This window comes from Triticum aestivum, chromosome 5B (assembly GCF_018294505.1).
Source record: "Triticum aestivum cultivar Chinese Spring chromosome 5B, IWGSC CS RefSeq v2.1, whole genome shotgun sequence".
In the NCBI taxonomy this organism is placed as follows: Eukaryota; Viridiplantae; Streptophyta; class Magnoliopsida; order Poales; family Poaceae; genus Triticum; species Triticum aestivum.
Window position 1 is genome coordinate 701,206,210 of NC_057807.1, and position 16,415 is coordinate 701,222,624.

A 16,415-nucleotide genomic window follows, 5' to 3' on the forward strand; every position below is an offset into this window, starting at 1 on the left:
ATTTGATCTTTTCTTGACACCCTGCTTCCACAACCGTTCATAAGGAGCTCTCCATTCTCTTCCCACCTACCTTCTCTTTTATTTGCTGATGTTCTACCCCCACCCAGTGGATGTGCTCTTTCCTTACCTTCCATGTCCCTGTCCATCCAGCTACCTTGATTTTGGTTACTCCCTCCTTAGTACTCCCCTGGTTCCATCTGCTAGTGCAGGTTCTTCTCCCTCTAGCCCCTCGGATGACTGATGCTTAGGATCCTTATCCTTTCTGGGCATATGTTCATCTCTGTTCATAGATGAGAATGCTTTCTTGTTACTGCGGATGCATCCGGTCCGCCCGATGGCCAGGCACGCTCTACGGACGGGCCCGCGGGTGCGGATGGTAACGACCGAGATGGCTCCCGTCAGGACCGCTCCAGCTCGCCTGGTTCCAAGGACGACGACGACGAGTCCCCGGGGCCAGATGGGCTCCCTAGTGGCTTGTCGCAGGGTGCGGGACCGGCGGCGCCCACGGAAGACCTAGGGGTGGATGACTTGATCACGATCACTGCACTCCTGGAGGAGGAGTCGGTCCTCCCCCCTGCCGCCTCGGCCGCGTTGCTCCATGCCTCTCCTGAGCCCTCCGACCCCATCGGTGATGTGGGTGGTTGCTTGGGGGCCGAGAGTGACACCAGCTACGTCGGCCTCGACGTCTGCCCCCCGTCCTCACCACAGCTGGCGTCGCCCGTGGCCTCGGCGGTCTCCTCGCCTACCCCGCCGGTCCCTCTCCTTCGACGGCTCTAGTGTCGGCGCCGCCGAGTCGTCCTCCACGCGGCAAGGGGCATCCACGCTCATCCTTCGTCGTCTGCCACGCTCACACGTAAGAGTGCTCGCCTGGGCGTGGCGGTGGAGATGGTTGGTGGCTCGTCCAACGCGGTGGAGAAGGCTCTGCGGTGTGCCGCGGGACGCAAGCTTGACCCAGGTCCATCTCATTCGCCATCATTTGTTCCTGCTTTGACTGATGATGATGTGTCCGACTTCTTTGTCCTGGCGGGTGTGCCTCTCAGCTACTTAGCCAAAATTGCGGTGGACTCCGCCATTGTTTTCCAAGGGGAGAAAGGCCCTGTCCTAGAGTAGATTGAGGTCATCCAGGCCAATGAGGTACGCAAGGGTTGCCTCGCGATGGCTAGAGCGAGGGCCACCAAGGAACCCTTGGAGGTGGCTCCCAACATGCCTTGGCCTTGGTCTATGGGTTGCCCAACCCTCTTCCTCCGGACGAGGTCTGGGGCCGCACTATGTCTCGTACTGCCCAACTCCGTCGCGCGCTTAGCGCCTCCACCACTGTGGGGGTCCAGGGAGGACCCCTTGGCCAACTAGATGCGTGCTCTCTTTTGGAACCTGCGGGGCTTCAGGAACGAGGGACGCCACAGGCAACTTGTCGAATACATGAGAGAGGAGAACATAGACATCGTTGTTGTTCAGGAGACTATGAGACTTGAGTTCTCCTTAGCAGAACTGGAACGTCTAAGTAGGCACTTGTTTGCCTTGCACTGGCTACCCTCTAGTGGAGTGGCTGGACACTCCGGGGGCATCCTTCTAGGTGTGAAGGATGCGACCTTCGAGGTTAGATCGATGGACCGTGGCGAGTTCTTCGTGGGCATGGAGGTCTGGGAAAGAACGATCAACTTCAAGTGGGAAGTGATCGTGGTGTACGGGCCCGCGGACCATAGGCGATCCAAATCTTTCCTCGACAAGATGCACAAGAAAGTATCGGCCACCTATAAGTCATCATCGGAGGTGACTTCAACCTCATTAGAGCCCCATCTGATAAGAATAATGCCCGGGTCGACGACCCGGGCATGCAGCGTTTCAATGATTGGATCACTGATCTTGGTATACGAGAGTTGGATAGGGTTGGGGCGAGGTTTACGTGGACAAATCGTCAGTTGGACCCGACTCAAAGAGTCCTCGACCGAGTGTTCATGTCATCGGAGTGGGAACTTCGGTTCCCGCTTGCGTGCCTGCAGGCCATCACCCGCATCGGCTTGGACCATGTACCCCTACTTCTTTCCTCGAGTGATGACCGACCTCGGCTGCCCCGACGGTTCCTCTTCGTGTCCTTTTGGCTCCGACAACCTGGGTTCATTGAGGCGGTGAACAGTCACTGTATGGCCACGCAGTTGGAGCCACATCGTCAGATGTCGGTTGTGGACAAGTGGCACTTCTTGGCCAAGCAATCTAGACAATTCATAAAGGGTTGAGGTGCCAGTGTGGGGTGGGACCTCAAGATCCGGAAGGGGGGCCTTCTCGCGGAGATTTGGGTTTTGGACCTGATGGCCAACACCGCAGGCCTCCCCCGGAGGAATGGGCTCTCCGCTATATCTTAGAAGACGACTTACTGGAAATCTATCGCAAGGAGGAGGAATATTGGCCCTAATGGGGTGCCATTAACTAGGTCCTATTCGGGGACGCCACCACAATGTACTTCCGAACGATTACCAATGGCTGGCGTCATAGATGTACCATTCCCCGTCTTTGGAAAGGGGATCGGTTGATCCAAGATCCGGACAAGATTCTGACTCATGTGGATGGCTTTTATAAAGCCATGTTTGCCGCAAGAGATCGTGGTGGCATAGCGCTTGCCGACTCTGTCTGGGAGGGGCCCTAGCGAGTCTCGCAGGAATAGAATAATGGGACGCTATTGGCAGAATTCTCAGAAGAAGAGGTGGCTTCCATAATAAAAGGGATGAATCCCGCGTCGGCCTAGGGACCGGATGGTCTCCCGGTCCGGTTCTTCCAGGTGTTGTGGCATGCTATTAAACACCAAATCCTTGCGTTTTTTAGGGAATTCTCTCAAGGCGTGCTCGACCTGACCCGGTTGAACTCTGGTATCATCTCTCTGATCCCTAAGGTGCCAGGGGTGTCAGACATCCGACAATTCTGACCTATCATAGTGATCAATGTGATATTTCGGATTCTTTCTAAAGGGTACGCCAATAGGGCGACCCTTCTAGCTTCCCAAATCACCCACCCGAACTAGTCCGCGTTCATTAAGGGTCGGTATATCTTGGATGGGATCCCGGTACTCCATGAGGTTATTCATGAAGTCAAGAGGAACAAAGCGGTCTTCTTTTAGATCAACTTCCATAAAGCCTACGATACGGTCCATTGGTCCTTCCTTCGGGAGGTGTTAGAGAGGAAGGGTTTTGACCCCACTGGATCACGAGGGTCATGCAGCTTGTGATGAGCGGTCGGTCGGTCATTAACATCAATGGAGAAGTAGGCCCTTACTTCCAAAAGGCGCAATTTTAGACTCAGCCCTCTCCCCCTTTTTTATTCAACTTGGTGGTTGATGCCCTCGCGGAAATTTTAGACTCGGCCAAGCGAGCAGGTCATATCAAGGGTATTTGCGTGCACCTGCTCACGGGAGGGGGTCTCACCCACCTCTAATACGCGGATGACACGATCTTGATGGTGGAGGGGTCGGACGCAGACATCCAACACCTCAAGTTCTTGTTACTATGCTTCTAGGAGATGTCCGGCCTAACAGTCAACTTCAACAAGAGTGAGGTGATGGTCTTGGGTACCCCAAGGAGGAGAAACGGTGAATCGCCAACCATCTGGGCTCCTTCCCGACGACTTACCTTGGTATGCCCATTAGTGACATCCGTATATTAGGAAAGGACCTTTGACTGACAGGTGTCCAAGGTCCAATATCGGGTTGAGCCATGGAAGGGAGTTGGCTCTCCAAGGCAGCTTGGGTCATTCCAATCAACTCTTCGAGGACCAGCTTGCTTTTGTACCTCATGGGATTCTATAGTTTGAATGAATCCCTTCATCAAGATATAGCTAAGTACTAGTCCAGGTTCTTCTGGGCGGGAAAGGATAATAAGCAGAAGTACCATATGGTGAAATGGTCGGAGATCTGCAAACCAAAGGACTAGGGTGGCTTGGGCATTATCTCATCCAAGCAGTTGAACATTGCACTCCTTTCCAAGTGGCTATGGAGGATTACCTCAGGGGAGGACGGGCTCTGGTTGGATATCACCAACGCAAAATACTTGCGTGGCCAGGGCCTAGCGTTTGCACAGAAATCGGGGGGCTCCCAGTTTTGGCAAATGATCATTGAGCTATTGCCGGTCCTCCGCATCGACTCTTCCATTTTGGTTGGTGCTAGTACCACCACCCTCTTTTGGTTAGACCGATGGTTCGGCCCCCAACCTTTCGCCATCCGGTTTCAACCACCGTTCAACATATGTGTGGATCCTAACCTCACCGTCGTGGCCGCCCCTGCATGATCTAGGCTGCATCGCATTCCGGCATACCTTCGGTCCCATAGAACGGGACCTCTGGGATGACCTTATCGCCTATGTGGCTCTCCACACCCCGGCGCTTGGGCCGGATTCCGCGCAGTGGGACCTCGAGCTGACATGCTGATTTTCCACTAAATCTCTTTATCGGGCCATCCTCCCCACCCTAGGCCCGATAGAGCTTAATCTCCTTTGGGAGATTGAACTGCCACTGAAGATTAGGATCTTCATGTGGCAGTTAGTCAGGGGCTGCCTACCCTCCGACACGGAGGTTCTTAAGTGCAACGGCCCTTCCGACGGGCTATGCCCCTTTTTTTCGGTCCCTGAGGACTCGAACCACATCTTCTTTGTGTGCCCCTCGGTGAGATTTTTCTGGAGCTGCCTTCGTGAGACGGTGGGTGGCAGTTGGTGCCATGACAACATCCTAGATATGTTTGCGGAGGTGCTCACATTTCCTAGTATTGAGCGACCCTCCTTATGGGTGTTGGTGGGGTCGCTTTATGGACATTATGGAATGTCCATAATAAGTTGGTGACTGGGCATATTATCCCGCTGCATATGACTGGCGCCATTTACAAATTGTGTGGCTTTCTACAGCTCTGGAGGCCACTTAGCAAGCACCAGGACCACATCTACATTGACAGGACGATCGCCGTGCTCCGCTCCTCCGCATCCCGGCTCACGCCACCGCTCCCACCGCTACTTCCGCCGCCTCCACTGGAGTCAGGCTAGATTTTGTTTATGCTTTTGGGGCTTCTTGTGTTGATCCCCCAGCAAGACTTTTGTCTCTCAAACTACTTTGTGTGTGTTTGTTGTGGCCCGCTGCATGGAACCTTGCTACCGTATGCTTTTGTCGTGGCCGTTGTTTTATAATATAAAGCGGGGAACCCTTTTTCATCGAATGCTGTCATGTTTAGTGGTAGCATAACTAAATACATCCTCTTTCATGTGCTTTATGGAGCTATCTACTGTTTAACTTCTACCATTTGCTAACATTGCCTTTGATTACTTTTCTTGGTTATGGATCTTTTGTTTCCTCTCATTTACTTTACAGTTTATTTATATGGGTTCATAGCTATGCCATTTTCTCAGCATGTCTCAGAATGTGTATGTGTAGGCATGTAGCTATGCTTTGTGGGCAGTCTACTTTCTCCACATTCGGTCATGTTTCAACACTTCATATTAAACAGATGATCAAAATGGCATATGCCTAGATTCACCCTAAATATTTCATCATGAATTGCATCTTTGATTAACATATTATCATTAAAAGTGGAGAAAAGTCCACATTTCAACTCCGAACTAACAAGCCAGTTCGGTTTACAACCCTCATCTTCAAAACGGGTCACGTTACACCCTCAACTTATCACGTAGTTTAAAAGACAATCTTTGACTTAGTTTTAGGCTGGTCAAACCGGTTTTGACCAAGTGAAAACTGACTAGGCAGCCAAGTCAGCAGCCACGCACACACACTTTCTAACTAGACTCCTCTCTACCTCTGTCTCTCTATTTGTTCACCCCAGCCCCGACCCAATCTCGCCGCCGCTTGGGTCACCTAGTACGCTAAGGTCCGCCGTTGCACCACCTCCGCCGCTGGTGACCGAAGACCAGCGGCGCTGCCACACCACCGCCAGGTCCCTTCTTTTCTTCCCCCTCTCTTCTCCTTAACCGCAACCCCGACAAGCTGCTACTGCTGCTGCCGTCGGCGAGTTGGTACCTACTGCTAACCTGGGCGAGCTGTTGTTCCTTCTTCTGTTGCCGCCGACGAGATGCTACTGCTGCAAAACTGGGCGAGCTGCTGCTGCTTCTTCAGCTGCCGCCGGTGAGCTGTGGTTGCTACTGCTCCCACCGCTGCTGAGGTACCGCTGCCGCCCCCCCTGTCGCCGTTGAGGTGCTGCTGCTGTCGCCCCCCTGGGGTGGGCTTGTCCGGTTTGTCGAGGTGCGGAGATCCCATCCACGAGTGCTCATCATAGTCGATGAAGACCGAGGGAGTCCTGGACTAAGGGGTCCTCGGGCTACCGATCTATCTCTTATGGGCCGGATAGGTGGGCCGCTTTGGATCCGTTGCTGAAGGGCCGAACTACAAACAACTCTGTATTGAAGAAGGAAGCCTCTAAAGCCTTGGCATATCCTCCAAGTCAAGATGGCGTGTTTATTCCGTAATGATATAACTGACCATGTGTAAGCCTAGGTACCCCTGGTGTCTATATAAACTAGAGGGTTTAGTCCGTAGAGGCTAGAAGAACCATCATCCTACTCACCTAGGGTTTAGTTTATCTGATCTCGTGGGATATCGACTATGTAACCATCATATACAGAGGGTTTAGGACGTAGGGTTTTACCTCTTCGAGAGGGCCCGAACCTGGGTAAATACCGTCCCTGTGTTCTCCTGTTCCCCATCGATCTAAGATCCACAGCTCGGGACCCCCTATCCGAGATCCGCCGGTTTTGACACCGACAAAGATGACAAGGCAGCACAGTTATCGTTGGGATCAACGCTCCCATGGTCACTTACGCCGGTTGGGTGGCCGGCGTGTTCGCAGCGACGAGGCAATTACGACATGGTTGTTGGAAGCACCGATTTCCGTCTACTCCGGCGGCAATTGCTGGCCGGAGTTGGACGAGGTGAGGCGACGGAATAGAGCAGAGCAACGAGACATGGGGATGGGAGGACGTGCACTTCACGATGGAGGTGAGAAGTCTAAGAGACTGCCGGATTATATAGTACTCCCTCCATTCCTAAATATAAGTCTTTCTAGAGATTTGAATATGGACGACATATGGATGAATATAAACATATTTTAGAGGGTAGATTCACTCATTTTGCTGCATATGTAGTCCATATTAGAATCTCTACAAAGACCTATATGTAGGAACGGAGGGAGTACATCGTATAGTGGAGGGAGTACATCGTATAGTGGAGGAAGAAGCATATTAGACGGACATGTTGGACCCACCACTCCTTTATTAAATTATACAATATATGCTTACTACAATGCCACATCAACCTTGCCTTGGTCAAAACCGATTTGACCAGCCCAAGACCTAGTCAAGGGTTGTCTTTTGAACTACTAGATGACCCGGTTGCGCCAATGGCGCAAGAACCGAATTAGAAAGAATGTTAGTAGTGCATAAGTAGGAGTATCACAATTACAACTAAAGAGGCATTGTCCTCACTGTTGTCCCTGAGCCCTTCACAAGGAGGGTTCCAAGCCTCGCAACTTCTTCCTCCAGCTCCGCACATGACCCTCAGTTATAGACTCCGGTAGTTTGCAAACTCCCATTTCCCATTGCAGATTGATTTACATGGCTACTCTCACCAATGAGAGGACCAAGCACAGAAAATATTCATAACTTTTGGAAGCAAAATTTATAGAGCTATGAGGTCTCTGAGCACTTACCATGCATAATCGCATGAATCCAACAAATTTGCCAACTCAAATGCTACGAAGACCAAATGATGGTGTGAGGCAGCTCACCATATATTATCGACTCTTACAATGATAGATCCATAGATCAGCGAGGATATTCATAAATGCTTCACCTAAGAAGGCCAAGATGCCATACACACAATTAGAGCCAAAACAAAACTTGAAGTAGTGGAAATAGCCATCCACTTGCTGGAGGAAATAAATGAAATAACAAGCAAGAAGAAAGCAAAATGATGTCGGTAGTGTATCAAACAATCGTACTGAAATGATCAATACACAAAAAAAGGAAGCGATCTCTAGTTGTCAACGCACTGAATTTAGCATATAAATGACATGGTGACTAAAATAATTACCTTAGATCATCTTAGGAAATGTTCCAGCAAAGAAGGCAATGACTTTTCCGTATCACCCATAGCATGATTTTTTCAACTTCAAATCGTATGATACCATGGACTCTGCATATGTTGATAGGACATAATAATTAGCCACAAAAAACAGGGGTACGGATAACACATTGAAAGTAAAAGCAGAGAGCAAATTTAATGCTTATAGCAAAGAATGGGCACAGATAACTTACTGGTTCATCTGCCACTACTTTATTATCTATGAAGAAACTAAAAGTCAAATGTACAACTAAGTCAGGAATAAGAACACCATAAAACACTGGGCTTGGTCTGCATGCAAACCATTAATCTGATTGGAGATGGAAAATTAACCAATATTGTACCTCGTGCATTGGCACGGGTCTCGCCGATCTGAGCCTGGCAACAAAACATACCAGCATGTAAAGGAAGGGTTGTAGAAAAATTAAGAGAAGTAGATGCCAAGTAAACAAAAAGCATGTATCTTAGTCATCTCAATCATATTATCCATAGCGCTCCTCTAGGAATGAGCGAGAAAATGATCAAAAATCATATGGCAAAGGAATATCAAGGACATCACAAACAACAACAATAAAGGAAACACTACGCATTGCTCTGAAAAAGGTCCCAACCCTGGCGGGCGCGCGTGAAGGGCCGACGTGGCGGCATATCGATTGCACCTGGCAATTGTCTTGCTATTGCTAGCCCTCATCGCCGATGTGCTCCTTCCTTAGTCGCTGCCCTCGAACCTCCTACTTAGCCGGGGAGGGGAGGGTCGCGGGGCGCATGAGCCGTGTGAGATCGGCAGCTGCCATCTCCCACCCATTGAGCCGCCTACTTGACTGGCACCTGCTCCGCCCCTCCTTCGGCCAACAACGTCTAGGTTGAGCACTTCCTCGGAACTACTGATACAGAATTGAAAAACAAAGAATGGAAAATGCCTTATTAGCAACACATGGATACCCCCAGTTTATAGAAGGATAGTAAGCATGGAGATGAGTTCATAGACATGGTGCTCACGAGAAGGGCTGCTGGTGATTCCTATATTCTTCAGCGGAGGAGAAACCAAATTAAGAGAGGATCATCATGTTCTATCTTACTCGAGTGACCAAAAGATGATATAATCATTAATTAATTTGTGCAAGAATAATATTAATAAATTCAATAGTTTAGAAAGAGTGAAGAACAATATTAATCAATAGAAAGAGCGAAGAAATTACCTCCTTCTGTTCAGTAACACCGCCATGTACAAATCATATAACCTGCAGATTTCAAAAGAAAAACTTATGGCCTCATAAAAGTTGTGGCATAGTTCTAAAAAGTTGGATCGTGAGATTCAACTTTTATATAACAAGTAATTTATATAGCAAATTTCACACTCTATATTCTTTCTCATATCTTTTCTTAATGTCCCGTAACTCCATCCATATAGTTTATATAACAAGTAATTTGCACAAAAAATAGTTCACACCCTCAGATCATCACACTCTGTATAGGCAACAACAACTACCAGACGTATGACACAATCTGTTCTACTAAACATGTCACGCATGGCTGGTATTCCAAAAGAGAGCAGTCACATGTGAAGAAGGGTCTCACTCAAGGTCATCATGTTGTGTTCTGTTTCTGGCCATCAGTCTCAAGGATTCATGTTCAGACTCCAAATTCCACTTTCTTGTGTATGCACAAAGGACAACTAATTGGACTCTGCATCTATAGTTTTCTGCTTCAACAGGTTAAGAAGATTCATGTCCAGAATCCAAGTCACAGCTTTCTTGCTTATGTAGAAAGAGGGAAAGACAATAATGCTCCATTGCCTTCTAGATTTATTACATTTAAAAGCTAGATAGTAGAGCCAGTTCCTACAGGTCAAGTAAATTCTACGCAAATAGTGCCCTGTAACCAGTATACATACACAATCAGACAAAAAGAAAAACATGGACATAAAAATTGTTGCACCCATGATTTCTACTGTATTTGCAACATCCATCCATTTATCTCTGTATATCCATGAAAGCAAGAGTCATCGTCAAAATGTTTGTCCGTTCAACAAGCGAGCAGTTACTACAACGCTTCTATTGCCCACCCCTACTTAAATGTTTTGAAAAGGTTATGCCATTGGTGGTTCCGGTATGGTCTTTTAATAGGTTAATAAGTCATTTCTCGATAAGTTGATGCTTGCATGGTCTGTCCTGTGCACGGTGGGTTATTAGAAGACAAATATATCAAAATGAAGTGAGTATTAACCACACAAACACACACAATTTTGATTTTTTACATTAACTTTCCTTGTCATAGACCTCGTCCTAGATGAGTAGAGCTTCTGCTCTTAATCACAACAAATAAATCAAAATAAATATAGTGCTAATCGTTTGTATGTACACTCGCATACTAACAACAGGCCACAATTACTAAATCCCAAAAATTAGGCGTTTTTTTTGCGAAGACCCAAAAATTAGGCTATGACTGAACCGAACTTCCAAACCAACGTCGAGGGTCACAGAGATTCTACAAGATGAATTGATGGAAATGGAAACATAAAGTATGCACTGGCAGTAGAACCAAAATTTGCAAACCTGTGACGATGAAAAAAAAAACTGAATACAACAAACTATATCTCAGCCATGCCATCTGAAGGTTCTGAACCATCCAAATAAATTTTATACCAAGATTATTGATGCATTCCTGTAAAAGAATAAGATACAGAAAAAGCAGTTAAAAACCCAGGTGCAGGTCTGTTTAAAATTCAGGGGCAGGTCTGTTTAAAATTTGGATCAATTCTACATCACTATTTTCCAATTCTACATCACTTGTTTGTGAATCTCCAAGGAAACAGACCTAAACTTTGTGAATCAGTATGTGGTGCATCCCAATATTATTTTTATCAACACGGGGTGCATTGTCAGGTAGTATACCTGAAGTCCAGAATTTAGTTAAGCAATAGAGCACACTTTATATGTATACGTACTTAATAACCAGAGTAGAATGTAAAAAGTCTTGCCAGTTCTTAGTGTGAATACTTAGTGTGACACCTCCTAAAATACTTCCATAAAGCAACCTGGAACATCAAAATCCAACTATGAAATTCTTAGTGCGACACCTCCTAAAAATATAGTGCAGTTAACGGATCTAAACTAATAAGAAAATAATTTACTGCATGCAGAAAAGATATTGTTCCATCATGACATCTTGCCAGTTCTGTCATGAGAAGAAGATGACCAACGAACTGTCAAGGGACTCTGGTTTACCATTACAAAGAGGCAATGGATTCAAAATGAACAATTATAGCATCAAATAGAGCAGAGCATTTGTATTTGTCAGCATAGGACATTGCAAGAGTCAGAAGAATATCATCACACAAGTACTGGAGCATCACAACACCGTCTACAAATAATTCTCATGAACTCTAAGGAAAGAACAAAAATTCTAAAAGAACTAAAAGTTGACTCTTTTGCGCATGTTCACGGAGAATTAGGTTTCCTGCTGACCATGCCTCGTTATATTATATTGCAACAGAAGAATAATAAAGATTTAGGAAATTTAAAATCAAGTATTACCATTCATTTCAACAGAAAACAAATTGTTGGTGAGCCAATATACATGTCTAAAATGTCTGTATAGTATAGATATTAGAGTTTATGTTAAATAGAAATTAGTTTCAGGTTTTTATTTGTCAGCAAAATGCCTAGGATGATCATGCATGTCTTAAAAATAAGAACAAAAATGATCCTATGTAGTTCTTTTATACAGATCAGAATCATAGATATACTCGTGCTTTCCCATTAACTCTCCCAGCTAAAACTTGGTTAATTTGCCCACGTACAACAGTTTTAGAAGGGTCCCGGTCAGCCCAGGTTCGTCTCTCGCTCTGTGAGCCTGCTCAAGAATATTAGTCGTCCATCGATTGTGGACGATATCACTACTTGATACCTGCCTTATTAATTAGTTCAAGTCTACATCAACAACCGCTACTTGAGAAGAATTAAACTCTACTATTAGCTTGTGCATACAATGCACATTCTATTAATGCTACCAACATTTGCTATTAGACTCTTAAATCAGAATTCATGTTTCTATTTTCTAAATCAGAATAATGACATTGGTATAGCAGAAACAAACACACATGTAGCTAGCTGAATTACCTCACAAATTTATTAGCAAGGTAGTAGCAAAATCTTGAGCTCTTTCCGGTTCTTGCCATGTTTCCACTCCAGCAATCCCTCCCTAGCTACTGCCCAAATCTTCACTGATGCCTGCAAAAAGTGTGCATGTGTGACTGCACTAAGACAATCAAATGAACAAAGTCCGACCAAGAAAACAAAACTTATACCAATAGTTCTTAATTTGCATCGAACCACGGCATGAATGATCTATCGATTCCAAGCATTTCAAAGATGATATTTCTTTTCTCTATTGTCAAGTAAGAACAGCAAACAAGAACACCAAGCGGACCGCATCAACATATCATCAAGGAATACACCACTCCAGGAGTAAAACCATGAACCTAGAGGGGTCGCCAAAGAGGCGGTGTGAGAGGAGGAAGGCTCCAGGAAGGAGCAAGACTGCTGCAGCACCCGGGACAACAGTGCACGGTCTGTCAGGGGGCAAACCTTCTTGCGATGGCGACGACCACATCCTTTCTCTGTTCGCACTTCCCATCGGCGGCGGCCCCGTTGGCACTCTCCATCTGCGGCAGATCCATGGCCGGTGAGGCATCGCAGCAATGGCAAAGAGGCAGCTGCGGTGCAGGGAGTCCACACAACTCCATGCACGCGGTGAGCTCCTGCTGCTCGCCGCCCTCCTTCGCACAGCCGATACGAGGCAGCGGTGTAGGATGGAGAAGCTCCCGACCGGCAGCGCTGGGAGGGCACGAGAGCTGCGTCGGCCGCTGGACGTGAAGAAGAGGGTTTCCAAGTAATTTTCTTGTCATACTAAATCCACAGATGTGACAAAACTGCTCGAGTGTATTGAACCTGAATGTACACATGTGTGATTTAACACTAACTTTACTACAGATTTGATTCAGTTCATCAACATGAATTTGGTTGCCACCATACACATCAGCCGGACGATTACCAGATATTTTTTTTTGACTGGGACGATTACCAGATATTACTATGATTAGCTTTAACAAGGGGACAAACAATTTGTTAGTGGTTAGCTCAACAAGAATCTAAACAATTCATGGCATTTATCTCCTAAGACACATCCAACAGTTGTGAAGAAACAGTTACATCAGGGTGGGGATAGGAACAAGGACTGAGAGAGATGAGGAACATGCCTAGTACAAATCCAATCTCAGTCCCTTTTTCTCATTGTTGATTACAACCGTTGCCATTACGAACACCTACAAAATATATGTTCTCAACTCCTGAATATCCCACGAGAAATAGCATCAATAAAGAACGATGAAACTGGACTTAAATTCAGAGAGAGAGAGAGAGAGAGATCACCTTGTTCTTATCCAAGCTCTTCCTCAAGATTCATCCCCTTATTTTTGTTCCTCAGATCTGCACACATATGTTTAAAAAAACAATAAATCAAAAACTGGGGAGGAAAGAACATGAAACTGGATTTAAATTGAGAGGGATGGAGAGAGAGAGAGATATCACCTTGTTCTTAGCCAAGCTCTTCCTCAAGATTCATCCCCTTCTTTTTGTTCCTCAGATCTGCACACATATGTTTAGAAAAACAATAAATCGAGGAGTGAAAACTGGGGAGGAAGATAACTCTGGCCGCAGATGGGCAACCTACACTGGGGACATGTGACGACGGCCGGCATCCCCTGGAACTCCGACCTCGCTGCTCCTTCCCTCATGCCCATCGCCCTCATCCTCCCCTGCTCCACGCCCACTGCTTCAGCGATGTGGGCCCGGTCTCTCCAGCCCCTCCACTGCCGTACGCTCCGCACCACCGCCACGAAATCTCCTCCTCCGTGGAGAGCTCCCGCAGGCGCGGCTCCTCCTCCTCTGCATCTCCAAGGTGAGCAAGGAGGCCTGGATGGTGGTCGCCGTCGCCATCGGAGAAGCTCCCCTCCACGCAAGCAACTAGTGGGCGCCGGCTGGGGGGGGGGGGCGACCGGCGAGGCTCTGGCCCAGGTCGGAGAGGCAAGCAGGGGAGCCGGCGTCGAGGAAAGAGGAGATGAGGAGACGAGCGGGGAGAGGGAAGGGGCGGCGTGGGAGAGAGAGGAGGGAGTGAGCGAGGAGATAAGGCTGCTGCGTTACTTTTTCCCTTTTACCCCTCGTTGATCTAGGGCTTGTTGCTTCTGTTACACAGAATTGGACGAGAGCCACGCCATTCTCTTGACCCGACCTGTAACGAGGCCCACTCGTCATTCACTGTGGAGACAGTCATGAACGTGAAAAAAAACGGACGGCCCACCACACGCCAGCAGCCAAAAGCGGAGCGACAGTAAAAAATCGGGCGGCCCAATGAGCGTGGCGCACGCGGTGGCTTCAGATGGGCGGGTACTCTAGCAGCTTTTATATGTTAGATGTGGTAAGATGAGGGTTTAATGTGACCGGTTTTGAAGATGAGGGCTGTATGGTTAGTTCGGGGTTGAAATGTGGACTTTTCTCTTAAAAGTGGTAGGCAGTATTTTTTTGCTGGTGTACAAAGCAAAAAAGGTGACATTTGTAGATTAAAGGAACTGTATGTACTGATAGGATGATGCACCATCATTTACTTGAGGCTTCTACTACATGTATTTTGTTAAATTTGATCTGTTAGCAAATACTCCCTCCGTTCCTAGATATAAGTGTTTGTAGAGATTTCACTATGGACCACATACAAATGTATATAGATGCATTTTAGAGTGTAGATTCACTCACTGTGCTCCGTATGTAGTCCATAGTGAAACCTCTACAAAGACTTATATTTAGGAACGGAGGGAGTAGCTAGCTCGTACATATCTGAAAAGTACGACTACGTGCTCAAATCCAAATGTTTCTCCTTTTCTACTCAATGAACCCCTCATATGCCCATGGTAACAAAGAATGTTCCAAAAAGATTTGATAAGCTAGGCTGTTCAGAATTCCCCTCTAATGGACTTATTTTAACCACTAATATTTAGCTTCTACTAAGATCAAATGTAGCCAAAAACTTGATGGTGGCATCAGAATTTCCTAGCATGCCACTATTCTACAAATCACCTATCGCTTCTTTATGTCTATATTATTGGCATTGTGTTAATGCTGAGGGGATCCACAACTGGAGCTTTTGGTTCAAGTCCATAATACTAGTGAAGCCAACTTTTACTGTTTGAGTCATACAAAAATTGTGAGATATAATTTTAACAGCCTCTGCGCACAAATTGATTTGATTGATTAAACTGATTGCTCCACAGGTACCTAGAATTACATTCTGGTGGCTGATCTGCCGAAGTGGATTTGTTTTGCTCTAGGTCCTTCCATTCTGCATGCTGTGCATGTGGGGTCTTGTGTGGACACTAGTCAACTGCTTGAAGACATATCTCGCAAAAAAAAACTGCTTGAAGACATAGTATTGGCGCTGTCAGTAATCTCGTCGATCATTTTTTTACGCTTGCAGGATGTTTTGTGGCAGGCAGTCAAAGTGTCGGTTGCGTCACTGTTTGCTTATGTGCCCATTGTGTCATATCGAGATATGAAATTTAGATCACTGCTTGTGTTTTGTTCCATGACGCGTGTGTGTTACATGCATGTTGTTATATTCTTATTAGATGAAACTTTGTGTCGAAAAGGTACCATTGCTGGAGTGATGCTATTATGACTTGAATTTGTATTATGATCAAGCAGGTGTCTGAAACTCTGAATCATATTACTGTTTTAGCCGTCTGCTGCTGCATGTGCTTCTTTTTCCTAGTCCTTGATTATGATGCTGCTGCTGCATAATATCCAACGCATGATCAAAATTCATATGGATCCGAGGGAGTATTATTTATAGCTATGCTTTATGTGAAGTCTAATTTCTTCAGTTTTGGGCCATCATCATCTTCATCATCATCATCCATCTTGGTGAGTGCACCTCTCTTCGGTGGGGATTCTTTCTCAATCAACTTTCACTTCTTGCTATTTTGAAGAAATTTCCAACAATGCTCTAGTTGAAATGACTTGCCACCGGAAGCTTCCATGTCCATGTACCTTTCTTGCGCAATTTTCTCCTACAAAATGAAAACAATGCCAAATTATGCAACCACTCCGACGGCTACAAATGATTTGCACAACTTGGAACGTGAAAACAAACTCACATAATCGGATATAATGGTACCACTTGGAGGTGCATTGCGGACTTGCTCCAAGCAAGCATCCCAATGGCTACAAATCGGCTTGATCATGTCCCAACGACTTTGGAGTGACCTA

General features: G+C 46.5%; 1 long non-coding RNA gene across 6 annotated transcripts; it reads right to left on the reverse strand.

The window, feature by feature from the left end:
- Positions 1-7,540: 7,540 nt before the first annotated feature.
- LOC123114356 (uncharacterized) lies at positions 7,541-14,116 on the reverse strand. 6 transcript variants are annotated; one of them, XR_006456525.1, is made up of 10 exons: positions 13,831-14,116; positions 13,689-13,745; positions 13,530-13,586; positions 12,219-12,329; positions 9,097-9,338; positions 8,757-8,981; positions 8,442-8,475; positions 8,068-8,169; positions 7,763-7,827; positions 7,541-7,593 (listed from the first exon to the last, which is right to left on the reverse strand). It is a non-coding gene; the product is annotated as an uncharacterized lncRNA (long non-coding RNA). The 6 variants fall into 6 exon arrangements; XR_006456520.1 differs by lacking the exon at positions 7,541-7,593 and having other exon boundaries at positions 7,688-7,827; XR_006456523.1 differs by lacking the exon at positions 7,541-7,593 and having other exon boundaries at positions 7,688-7,827; positions 8,401-8,475.
- Positions 14,117-16,415: the final 2,299 nt, after the last annotated feature.